The sequence below is a fragment of the Balearica regulorum genome, chromosome 1 (genome assembly GCF_011004875.1).
Source record: "Balearica regulorum gibbericeps isolate bBalReg1 chromosome 1, bBalReg1.pri, whole genome shotgun sequence".
Taxonomy (NCBI): domain Eukaryota; kingdom Metazoa; phylum Chordata; class Aves; order Gruiformes; family Gruidae; genus Balearica; species Balearica regulorum.
This window is the reverse complement of record NC_046184.1, coordinates 77,688,619-77,701,563: the sequence shown is the minus strand read 5'-3', so window position 1 is coordinate 77,701,563 and position 12,945 is coordinate 77,688,619. Positions and strand designations below refer to the sequence as shown.

The following is a 12,945-nucleotide window of genomic DNA, read 5'->3' as shown; positions in this document are numbered from 1 at the left end:
AGAGAACCAAGAGGGGGAAACCCCCAAGAACCAAACTCAAAAGCTGCTTGGGAGACTGCACAAGCCTAAGCACCGTTTCTAAGACTTCTTATTCAGGGAATACTCTCTCTGAGCTTCAAGAGCAATCACACCTCACTAAAAATTAGCTAGAAGTCAGACAATTTTTCCTCCAAGCTTTATCAAGCAGGATCCATCTACAAAATAGCATAAAAATAGTTTTATTTAAGGATTTTGAATTATTATTTGTTGGGGGTTTTTGCATTATTCTCAAACCAAACAAGCCTCAGTCATAGGCTTACAGACCAAAATCTGACTGAAGTAGATGCTGTGGGAAGACAGCACAAAAAACATAATTAAGCATAAGCAAAACCAGAAGCATATGTTCTCTCAGGATATGTTCTAGGCACAATCATTCATGGGTAACTAAAGAGTAGCAAAAGCGTTTCCACATAATCTCATAGCAGCAAGCCAGACGACTCAAAAAATTCCTCCCGATTTCTCACTCATTTTCAAATGATGAGGGGGAAAAAGGCTTTTACAAGACGCCACAAAAGACTGTCGGACTCCATTTGTTTCACACAGAGTTGGTATATGACTCTGAATACCGAAGACCTCACCGGAGCGGTCCCCAAGGAAAGATGGTCTGGGTCATTGCTGCTCCATTCCCCACTCAGAGTCAACACAGCTTTTTTTTACTCCTCAGTGCTCTATTTAAAGGTACTTAAAAAAATTATTTTCCTTTCCCAAAATTAGTTCTGAAGCCTCAGAAGGAGTTGAAAGCCTATTATCAATATTATATGACTGCTATAAAATCCTAGGTTTTTTCCTTCCGTTTACCTTATTTACACCAGGAATGTCTTGGTTTTGCCGAAATATTTGAGGGATGATGTTTAGTAGCTCTCATCTGTTAATTAAAAGGCAGGAGAAGAAAAATACTCTAAAAAGTTAGTTTCTGATCTGATAGTGATGCTCAAGGAAGTGAAAAAAAAAAAATACATGAACAAAAATAACCCTAAAAAGTGAAAACCAAAATCAAAGACAAGGGAACGCTCCCTTTGCCACAGCTCCCCAAGTACATTTCTTCCATGATGGAGCAGTCTGCAGGCAGGCCTTCAAGAGCTGAAATACTCTGTTGCCTTGCTAAGGTTGTGGGATTTGGCCAGAAGGCAACGGGTCTTGCTAAAGAAAGAAAAGCAAGAGCCTGTTTTGCCTTGCCAGATTTACAATGGTCCCGGAGACTTACAGGCTGCACTGGATCTGACTATTATTTAAAAAAAAAAAAAAAAAAAAAAAAACAAACAACAATGAAGAAAGGCACAAGCCCATTTGGTTTCCTTTTGCAGTAATTTTAATGTCTTGAAAACTTGGGTCAATCCCCCCTTATACATATTTTTACCAAATTTGACTTCCACCTTGGGAAAAAGCTAAGAAAAAGGAGGTGGCCAGAGGCTCGAAGAGAATGCTGAATCGCCTGGAAAATGAGAGATTAACACAGATGCCTTTGTGTTAACAGAAAACATACAATGAAACACGACAGCAGAGAGCAGAGCAAATAGAACACTGCAGCAGCCAGCCTGCGAACGCACCGAAGATGGGGATTTTCAATTCAGGAAAAAGCTCTGCTTGTTTCTATTTGAATATAAATGTCCTCTGTGGAACCAAAGGACTCTCCAGGCTTGGTATCCCCGGTAAAAGGAAGGCTCTTCCCCCAAGAAGGAGTCAGCTAGACTGGCTCTTTAAAATAAACACCTGGAATATTGCCCCAAGGGCCAAATACAAAGGGGTTTTGGTGGCTGAACCAGAATTAACTGAAATGAAGACCAGATTACTACTCTCCGGCATGGGTGGTGGCTTGACTCGGTGAGTTTTTAAACTGCTTTAGCTTCAGGGTGACTTCATGTGGCCCAGGTTTTCCTGGGAGGGAGGAGAGAAAACTGGAAGGTCATTTCACTTCTGTCCTCATTCCCTGCTGCCACTGTCCCCCACCGCACAACCTTGCTGGGATAAGGCACAAGGTCGTAGCTGCATCAAGAAGTGCTGTGCCACACGTCCATCTTCCACTTAGTACCAGGGACCTGCACTGCATTTCACTTGTGTTTACTGAGGTACAGCAGGGCTGGCAAATCTGCATCCTCCCCTGAAGTTACTCCATGCATAGAGGCTATGGTAAATCTTTCCCTTCTATTTCTTCAAGTTTGCAATATCTGCTCCTCCACTTAATAGAAACTGAAAGCCCTCAATAACACCTAGTATCCTAATTCACATGTCTTATCTTTTAGATTGTTGCACAGCTCCATTCAGTAAAATCAGCAAGAGATAAACATAACCCCAGAGAGTAACAGGTTTACTGTAGTAATTTACAGTTCTTAAATAGAGGAAACTGAAAAGTAATCAGACAGGGTGGGGAAGAAGGAGGGATGGGAAATAGGACAGTACACAAGACTTGGCTGTCAGTGCTGCAGGCATCAGCTACAGCATGACATAGTCCTGTTTACATGGAAAAGCCCCAAGGAGAAAAGCACGTGGTGCTGCTTATGGACCAGAGTCATACCTAAAACCTCTATGCAAAATGAATCAATACCTACTACAATTAGCTACTTCAAATGCATGGGCACTACTTGACTTCTCTGCGCTTGTTCATATAAACCCTGCACTTAGATTTTTATACTCGAGTGCTCTCCCAGAATTTGCGCAACTCCATATCATGACAGCATAAGCCCTGGCCCATCACACCCCGTTCAGCAGCTACAAAGAAAGCCATGAGCACCGAGATTTGTTTACAACAGCATCGGATTATCCGTTCCCAGACACCTCCTGCCACCACCCAAAGCGCCACAATCCATTTGACTTCCTCTCAGTAAGCAAAAATGTAATAAATTAAGAACTAAACTGAGTGCTGGTCTAAGAGGGACCTGCATTACTAGCATGCTGAAGGTTTTGTACTTTGTTTTCAAGATAGGGGCTTTGCTGTGGAGTCAGCAAAACAACAGGGTGTTTTTGAAACATAAGCAAAGTGAATCTTTCTTCAATTCCCCATGACTTTGGACACCCTGACCAAGGGCACCACTGTCTTTCAGCTTTATTCCAGCACACCATGCTGTGTTCCTCCGAGGTCAGAACTGTCTTCAAATGCCACTAAGTCCACTGTTATTTCCTGTTCTTTAACCCAGCAGTTTAATAAATCTGTTCAATTACTGTCTCATTTGTAGGGGCAGGCAGGAGACTACAACGCAGCAGATGCAGGAGTTTAAAAAAAAAAAAAAAAAAAAAGGCAGTGTGTGTGTGTGGAATCTAAGCAAATGGCTTTTATTTGCTTATATCTGGGTTCTCTGAATGTATGCACAGAAGTGCTGGGGCCAGCCAAACCAGTAGCAACGGTTGCCTAAGCTCCCCATGCCCTTCCAGGAGGAGTTCTCCTAATCACTGTGGCCATCCCAAACCACAACACGCCTCTAGACTTTATATGGGATCATTACAGTGGTAAAGAGTTGGGTCATACCCAAAGATCAAACCACAGGGGATCCTGCCCCATGTTATGTAAATATTGCTCAGTAGGACTTGTGGATAAAAAGCCATTCAGAGCTCTGCAGGACTCTGCCAGATCTATCTCACCAGGCTTTGGAAAGCTCAGGTTGAAAGAGCAGGAATCCCAACAGATGTGTCAGCTGCATTCATCACGTTCCCTACAAGAGCATGAAGCAAGGAGCCTTAAAGGGCATATCCTAGCAGTGTAAAGCCGCATCCATCCTTCTAAACACCTGCTGGTGATGGATCACTGCACAGAAGCCATCCGGAGTCCATCTGGACATACCTTCTCCTGGATCAGAAGAACGGCAAACCCCATACGCTTTTCCACCACATCTAGCCACCCGGCGAACCTTTCCAGGAGTCACATTCCACGTAACGCCTCTACAAGGTTACACAGGGCACTAGGGACGACACATTGCAAAATGTGCAGAGCAGTGGCTTCTGTGTTAAGAACAGCAGGTCAGCCTTCACACTCAGTCTGTTAAACATCGTGCGTCTGTATGTGTATCTATGTATGTCTGTGTACGTATAAGCTGTACTGTATGGAAAACCAAAGGAAAACAAAGGAATGCTTGGAAAAGAGCCTAGTTCCGTTAACTGCCCTCTGACATCCCCAGGCTCTGCCTCTGAAGTTCTGCTGCCCACAAAAAAAAAAAAAAAAAAAAAAAAAAAAAAAATCACACTCCAGGCTGTAGTCTTCAAAGAGTACAGAGTGCTCCACATACAGTAGTTTGCACTCAGCAATGCAATGATTTGTAATTTCAATGTGCTTTTAAGCTTCTTCTTGCCATCACAGATTTTAGGACCTGCAAGGAACCCCTCTAGCTGGAGTTTGTGGGAGAGGCAGAACATCCTTCTTCACAGGATAATGTGGTAACAGAATACCTTCATTTTTAGTAGTGGTTTTCTTCTCCTGTTGTTTAACACTGAATAGAGAAGCCGTTGAAAGAAGGCAAGCAAACAAGACAGACAATAGAAGGGGCACATTTTGCCTAAGCATTCATCAGCCCATTTGCTTGAATGAGAGGAAAAGCAAGGCAGAGAGGGAAAAGCATCACGTTTTTGGCTAAGCACATGGATGAAAGGTAGGTTTTATAAACTTAAATTCTTTATAGGTTCCAAGAAGTACAAGGTTTGTTTTTGCCAGAGTGGTGCTCAGTTTTGAATTGTTTTCCCTAAGCTGGAGATTTACTTCTAGGATATCTAAATGCTGCTAAAGTGGCAACTGAGAGTCTGGAGAGATCTGAGTACAGATCAGTGAAGAGGAATCTCCCTCATTTAGTCATAAAAAGAAAGTGTTAATGCACAGGGCAAGGACTGCACTTTGTTTTGTGCTTGCATTCTGCCTAGCACAGGGTGGTCTTAGTTCCTCAACCCAAGGGTTTAAAGGCAGGAAAAAACCCACCATGAAATCGCCAACAAACAATAGATACTAAGGCAGATAAATGGGGGACTGGAACTATTTGTTAAATAAGCGTGATTAAGGCCACCAGAATTAGCATCTACAGGACTTTCTGTATGCTACAAAATAATTATGAGGGCCAGGATTACAGCGTGAGTGATCAAGAAACCCTCATGGGAATTCAAGAAAGACCTCGATGTATTCAGGGGGAGATAATAGCTCTGCAATTCAGTTGCACCTCTCATTAAACATTGGTAAAAACCGCATGAAAGGGAAATGAAGTTTATTTAAATCAGCTAATAAATATTCTTTTTGGTTACTCTTTTCCCAGCAAAAGAGTAAAAAGGGATGGATGCCAGTAGTGTATTATCATTGCTAAAAACTTGACCTTCAAAACAGCAAAAGAAAGAGGAATTTACTGTACATGAGTATGCTAAGGATAAATCTTGCATCTTGTTCCTGGGTGGGACCATTCTTCAAATTAAATCTTCTAGCAAACTTTGAGAAACCCTTGATGACTGTAACAAGGTATATACAGTGCTGTAGATGGGAAAAATTTCTCTTCTAATGTCCATTAGTGTTTTCTGTCCTGTCTGTATAATCACAGACAATTCTGGTAGTCATACAAACACATACTTAAGCCCAAGTATTCCCAGGAAATTGTTTAATAATGATAAATGAATAAAAGTCATGCAGAATAAAATGGAGAATCAACTCATGCTGGAATTATACACTACAGAATTAATTTGGTAAGCATGTTGTAATGTCAAATTTGATCCATGCAAACGAATCTCAAGTTTTGGACAACATCTGACTTCTTATCTGAACTTTCCAAGCTGCTTCTCAGTTATAAAACTGGCTTGGATATTTTATGAGAACAAGCTCTCTCTCAAAATTTCCAATACTTTATCTTCAGGGATGCCAGAATTACCACAGGAATGTCTTTTTCCTGGCACTTTGAATTGGACTGATTCAGACCTCACTGATAGGATACACTACAAGATAATTTATACCAGAAACAATGCTTTATTTAGGAGTAGACATTTTGTTATGCCAACCCAATCATCAGTTTAGTCTAACAACCTGCTGACAGTGGTCCTCGCCTAGTCCTCCAGAGCAAAAAATTTTAAAAATTTAAAAAAAAGCAAGCCCCACAAAACCCACCAAAACAAAAAAAACCCACCACAAAACATGGCAAAACAAAGAAGCAAAACCATGACTAGAAAGTCATAGTAACCACCAGTGGAGCAGACAGCACTGAATCAAGACTCTCTGTATGTAATCATTAGTGCCCATACGTGAAGACGTAACTGATACTATACATCCAAGTCACACCTATAAACTAATGCAGACAGCAGTAGGTGTTACTCTTACAGGGACAATTGGATGTGAAATTAATTTATTCAGTGGAATCAATGAAAATCACCAATTCAACCAGTTTGCAGGTATTTCTCTAGATCGAGATATAAATAGTTAATCAAAGGAAGAGAAGTGGCCCTCCATTCTTCCTGGAGAGAGCCCTGAAAGAGTATTTCACAGAAAGAAAAATTAATATAGTGATGAAAAGAAAACCAGCAGTACTGGCTTATGGAGGGGTGGATGAGCACATCCAAGCTGGGTTAATGCACTTTCTGGAAGACTGCTTAACCTCTCTCAGCTTTCCAGTTTCCTTTGCAATCAAGACTACTAAATGTCATAGTTTCGTCTTCTGACTTTCAGCCTCAAATGGACAACGCAGGAAGTAAAAACCTGGTACCAAGTCACCAGATGAAGACATTTTGGGACTCAAGTTACACTTAATTAAAGGAGAGTTGTCCTTCAGCCAGTGCTGTAAATGTTTGACAATGTTTTCCCTGCCTGCTCTCCAATAAACCATTCATGCAGAAGACAGCCAAACTCTCAAATTTTTAAAGCAGTTACTATGAATTAGAACAAAAATATTCCTCCCTAGCTAGCAACAACATACCATCTTGGAGCACTTATAACTCCACCTGTTCTGCAGGAAGAACATGTCTAATTTATATAAACTCTGGTTTATTGTGGATACAGCAAGAAATCCAATGGAGGAAAGATTATACGTTAAAACATCAAATCACCCAGGAGAGGTGCATTATCGTACTATCATACAACATACTATTCAGTGGTCTTTTAAATCAGACACTTAATGAGCTGACCCATCTCATATCTGCAGAGAGGAACAGGGCAATATCGTTAGTACAGCAACACCATAAAACTAATTAAGTTCAAAATTGCAACCTCTTTATATTCTTGGAACCACATTCTAAAAAATACCTTGAGCCGAAAGAAATTGATTAAATCCAAACATAAGCAAATGTAAGATCTTGGACGGAAGAACTGCTGGAGCTGACCCAAAGCAGCAGTCTCTCCCCTGACTGCCGTGTGTTTTGAATCAAGTACCTCGGCCCTTCTAATCCGCGCTTGTGCATCACCTACAACTTCAGCAGAGCTGCACACCCCTTTCAAGTTGCTCTTCACATTTTGGCAAGTACAAAATGTATCTATGATAGGATTCAGCAAAGGAAGATGTAACTACTGTCCAAAAATATCTTCCTCCCCCCCCGGCCCCAGCCCAGTAACAGCTGCAACTTAAAGCAGGGAAACACCTCAAGCCTGTTGCTTTCTAGCTTTTCCTCAAGAGGAGGATTCAACATGGGTCCAAGGACACAAAATAGCAGAGTCAATGTAAACCGAGCAATGTACCTAGCCTGGCCTGCCGTGCTCACCACAGGAAAGTGTCTTTCATCACATCTCTCCTCCCATCCTCCCTCACTGCATGACCAGAAAGGTGTATGAGACACTATAGCACTTGTTCTACACAATAACGGCATGCATTTCAGCTGCCAGCAAGATAAGGATTCATATATTTCCTGGATCACAGGCTCCTATGAGCTAAAGATGGAATAAGATCTATTAATTCACCCAGTCCATCTCCCTCCCTATCAGCATCTAATCCAAGCTAGCAAAGAATGACTCCGTCCCTTCCAGCAGACCACACAGGGGAGTTCAGAAGTCAACTCCCAGCAGAGGAGTTGGCCTGCTAACTGAAGAGCCTTGTTTCTAAAACCTCCACCCTAATCCCCAGGCACAGTTCAGCCAGGGGAGATGCGACCCTGTGAGCTGCCAGCCCTGCAGAACGTTTTCCAGGGCTCTCTGAGCTTTACAAAACCCCAACCAACAACACTACCAGCATTTGACATGGAAGATTATTTAGCTTCATTCCATCAAGAAGCTCTTCTCGATGTTCAAGTTACCTTCTCTTTTGCAACACATTTAGTTGCACCCTCTTGCAAAGGCTAAGTGATTATCTCTTGAGTACTCACACCTAAAACTGTTGGTATCTTTGCTTCTTAGATAATCTATATTAAGCATTTTTAATCATTCCTCCGAAATCAGTCCTTTTGCTCTGCTAATCAGCTCCTTCCCTTTCCTCTCAAACTTTCAAAGGGCAGGTGTCCTATTTTTAAGCCAGGGAGCCAGATGCATCCACACTGCACACGTAAAGCCTGCTATTCTTCCATTCATAACCGGGATATCACGGAAAACTGAGCTGCCTTGTATCACCGCTTCACTGCGGCAGCCATGCCTGACCACAGGCCCTTGATTGGTTCCAGCCCCGTGACTTTGCGTGTGCTCTTTCACACCCAATACACACGTTAACCTATCATTCATTTTATTTTCCCGTTTCCATCCCTCAAGTCTCCTCAGATTGTTCTGCACTGTCAGTCTGTCTGCAGAGGGAGAGTTCATTGCCAGTAACTGTAGACACCCAGGTTTTACACATGAAAAGATAAAACGCACTGAGCTCTTCTGACGCCTTTCATGTTCCTTCCTTGGTTGTCATCCTCCTGGCTTCTACATCACACCACCGCTGAGCATAAATACATTTTATTCTTGTACAGGAGATGCATCACCAAGTTCCCCAAAAGAGCTGCTGCTTTGTCTGCTCGCAGAAACGGCATAAAGGGTACCTCCCCGGTGATACCCAGTACCTTTCAGATCACAACTGCACCCTGAACGCTCTTCAGCATCCCAAGCAGAATGAATTTCAGCCTGAGCGACACAAAGGCGTATATTGTTGCTAACTGATGCCCAGGAAGGGATTTGGGGTTTACAGATCCTCTGAATCTTCCAGCAGTCACAGGCTAATGTGACAGAAAGTAAACATCATTCAAGTGAAAATAGCTCGGAATAAAACTGATGTCCCATTTTTTTTCCTGTACTTGTCTTTGTTTCGGATCCATAATCGTTACAAGAAACAATCTTCAACTCAATTGTCCGAGCGAGGGAATGCCCAGCATTGTCACGTGGCATTTTCCAAGTTAACTGTCAGGTTTTGTTTAGCATTCTGCACCGGTCCTACAGTTTGGCTTGCCTGGAAATTTTAAATGCAAATGTATTTGCGGGGTGGTATGAGAGAACAATATCGGAATTTTACCTCACACCACAGCTCCTAGGTCGGCTCCATTCGACTCCCTTTTCCTCCCTGCCATACACAGATTTTGCAGCTACTAAGAAAAAGGCTTAAACGAGAAAATCTTTACCTATTATTTTTCCTATTGAAAGACTTTCCCTGGCCTTTCTGCATCAACAGACCTAACCCACAGTTTAAACGATGCTTTAAAATCGCCTACGACTCCAACTCGAGACATAGAGCAAGTAAGTAATTTCTTTAATAGCAGGGAATAACAGTACTTAATTTGAATCATCTCCACACAGTATTTCTCATTTTCCAAGGGCTAGATATGCAGTAGCTAATTAATCGCTGTTTTCTCCACACACCAAACTCACCAGCCTTATCCTAAGCAAGCAGGTGAAATGCAAATGCCACCGAGAGGACATGCTTCTGGACGAGAATTCGTCATTTTCCTCTCTTCTTTGTGCTCAGTGTCAGTGAGTCCCGGGCCACAGATGTAGGCAGATAATTACCAGCTCTCATAATTCAACAGTTCCTTGAGAGGCTGCAGCCGGTGCTTTTGCAGAGGCAAATTTTTCACTGACCTTAATACGAAGACATTTTTCTAGCGGTGATGTTGAACCACTTCAAACACTGTTAAACGATCAGAACCAGACCTAAGCGCTTTCTTTCTGGCGCAAGGATGCTCTCGCCCATGCGTGGGACCAACCACTTGTGTAAATCTAGACGCAACCTGAATGAAGCTCAGCAGTTTGCACTGAGCTACGCGGGATCAGAATACGTTCCAGAAGTTACAGTGCAGCAAAAAAAAAATAAAAAAAGCTCAAACTTTCTCTTTAAAGAACTGCTTTTTAGTTTGCATTTGTGGTTTATTATCACACACACATGCAAGAGTGATACTTCAAAGGAAAACAAAGAAGTAGGCCAGAAAGTCAGCTGGTACGAATGGTCAGAGCCTCCAGCTCCAATCTACCTTGTTGCAGTTAATATCCATTACAATATTTAACTCTATTGTTGAGACGGGAAATACTATTTTTAGCCATTACCTATTATTTTTGTTCAAAGATTAAGTACCACGTACAGTTCTAGTACCAATCTTGCATTTTATCATGTGTATTTATGGAGCTGCTCATTAATCCTGCTAGCTTCTACATAAGAAAAAAAATTGAACTAATTTTACTGGCTTGCTTTATTGTGGCTACATTTTACAACTATAATTCTATCTGCCATAAAAATTAAATGGAAACACCTCTAGAATGGAAATGGAGGGAGGTATGACTGTTACCCAAAGATCAGATTTTTTTAAGTGCTGAAAGACTTGGGGCTTACACTGATACATTTTCCCCAAAGAACTTTGGATACAGAAGTTTGAGAACTAACGAGAACAAACTGAGAATCTAGAAGTTTACTCTGGAGCCTAAATGCAAGCCTAGGAGTGTTCAAAATCTGGCTCTAGCTTGGGTGATGACTACTTTTGGAAATTGCTCTTATGCCATCTGCCTCGCAGTGTCTTTTTTACTGCATATCCACTGGGAATGTGTCTTAATTCCATATTCCTTCCAGAGTCTTCCCCTAATTAGATTATTAATGAGAAAAAGAAAGATGGAGCATTAAGTCATTCAGTCAATGGTGTATATTATAAATACAAAATCCCTGTCAATACATGTTTCGCAGTAAGTCACATATTAATAGACTACCGTAGAGAAACTAGAGTTACATGCAGTATTCATCTGACTCCCAGAACTAAGTTTGAGATAAACTATTCTTTGGCTACAGGAAAAGTTAGGAACAAAGAAGAGTTTTGCTAGGCAGCACCACAGCTCCACATCCAACTGCATGCTAGATGCCAGGTGTGTCCACTATTCCTATAGCCAGCCTATAATGAACTATTTGTTTTATTTAAATTGTAAGAAAGCTACATAGTTATCACCTGCTATTCCTCTCTTTCCTAAAGGTGAATACGTGTGTGAGACAGAAGAAACAAAAAGCATTTCTTTTAAATGAAGCATCAAAATTTAGTTTAAGACCAATCTTTCCATTACTCATCAATATGCTGGTAAATGCAAAAAACTGATTGTTTCCTGTAATTTAAAATGAAATGCTTGAAAGTACACTGGCTGGAAACAACGAACATTAGAAAAGCTAAATCATTTCCTCGATCCTTTTTCTAAGGCTGTCTCTCTTGTTGCTTCTACAGTACCAAACCACTGGCATACATCCAACTTAATGTATTCCTGAAGAAAATGAAGACACCGGACCTTTACCAAGGATCACTTAGGAGCTGCCAAAATTAACAGCAACTGCGTGCGCACACACACAAATTGAAACACATAAGCCCATCTTCTGCAAAAGCTATCAGAGATTATACACTTCAGGGTGGAAACATGCAAAATCATTCTAAAAAAAAAAAAATTAAATAATCTTACTCATGCATATAGATCTTACTTGCGTGAATAACGCTTACAGCAGTCAACCCACAGGAATCACATTTAGAGGCAACTCCGGTTACCTGAGCTATTTCAGACTGTAAGAAAAAAATAATAAAAAAAATGAGTGTCTCCACAAACACTAATTTAACATTCACGTAGTGTGCAAAAACTGCGAGCCCCAGGTCTGGAATTAGCAAAAATCATCTAAAGGGCTAGCAGGGCTCTATTTTATCGCACTTCACAGGAATAAACAAAGCCGGGAGTCCCCCTCAGACCACGGAGACCGTTCCGCTGCAGGCTGACCTGTCTCACCAGAGACCCCGCCTGCCCGCGGCCGCACGGCTCCTGGGGGCCAACCGGGGTGCCCGGAGCCGCTCCCCAAGCCCCCAGCTGCCAGGGGACACGACGCGCCCCCCGTCCCCCCGCAGGCGCCGTGTCCGCTGGGAAAGACCCGGACAGACCCGCTTTCCCCTCCCCAATTGTCCGGGGCTGGGCACAGACCCGGCAGCGCCCGGTCCCCCCCAAACCGCGCCGCCAAGGGTGCGCGTCCCCGCCGCCCGCAGGTGCCGGCCCCGCCGCCTCCCACTCACCGTGCCCGACCCCGGCCGGCACCACCGGGGAGAGGAGCCGTAGGCCCAGCCCGGGAGGGCGGAGGTGGGTCCGGCGGCTCCGCAGCAGAGAGGGGCCGGTGCTGCCGCCCGGGGCAGCGGCGCGATGCACAATGCGCGGCCGCGGGAGCCGCGCCGGCAGGGCGGGGGCGGAGCGCGGCGGAGGGAGCCGGGGGGAGGGCGGCGCTCGCCTCGCCGCCGGGAGGGAGCCGAGGCGAAAGCAAACCCTCAAAATCCCCACATGCACCAAGCCCCACCCCAGCCCCGAGCCTTCCTCCCCGTGCGGCTCCGCCCCTCCGTCCCTGTCCCCGGCACCGCCCGGGGGTGGGTGGCTGGACCGGGCTCTTTCCGCGGGGGGCGGGGGTGTCCCTGGGCGCCGGGGCGGGCTCGGCCCCCCCCAGACTCTCGCCAAGCCGCACCCCGGCGGGGGTCCAGTGCATTTATCGGCAGCCCCTTCCCTCCCCGCCCGCTGCTGGGCAGGGTCCCTCCGGTCCCCGCCGCCGGGGAGCGGGGCTTAGCGGGTGATAGCTGAGCGGCGGCCGG

At 43.9% G+C, this 12,945-nt stretch overlaps 1 protein-coding gene across 4 annotated transcripts in view; it reads right to left on the bottom strand.

Moving 5' to 3' along the window:
- The window catches only part of PRR5 (proline rich 5), a 94,593-nt gene extending 81,961 nt beyond the window's left edge, over positions 1 to 12,632 (bottom strand). The window contains exons 1-2 of one of the 4 annotated variants that reach the window (XM_075760148.1): positions 12,385 to 12,632; positions 11,811 to 11,889 (exon numbers count right to left, since the gene is read on the bottom strand). The gene's annotated coding sequence lies outside the window, so the exon portion shown is untranslated. Of the gene's footprint in view, positions 1 to 9,739; positions 9,968 to 11,791; positions 11,890 to 12,384 lie in introns of those variants that run through there. The other 3 variants (XM_075760137.1, XM_075760130.1, XM_075760141.1) reach the window with 3 other exon arrangements.
- Between the last annotated feature and the right edge of the window lie 313 nt (positions 12,633 to 12,945).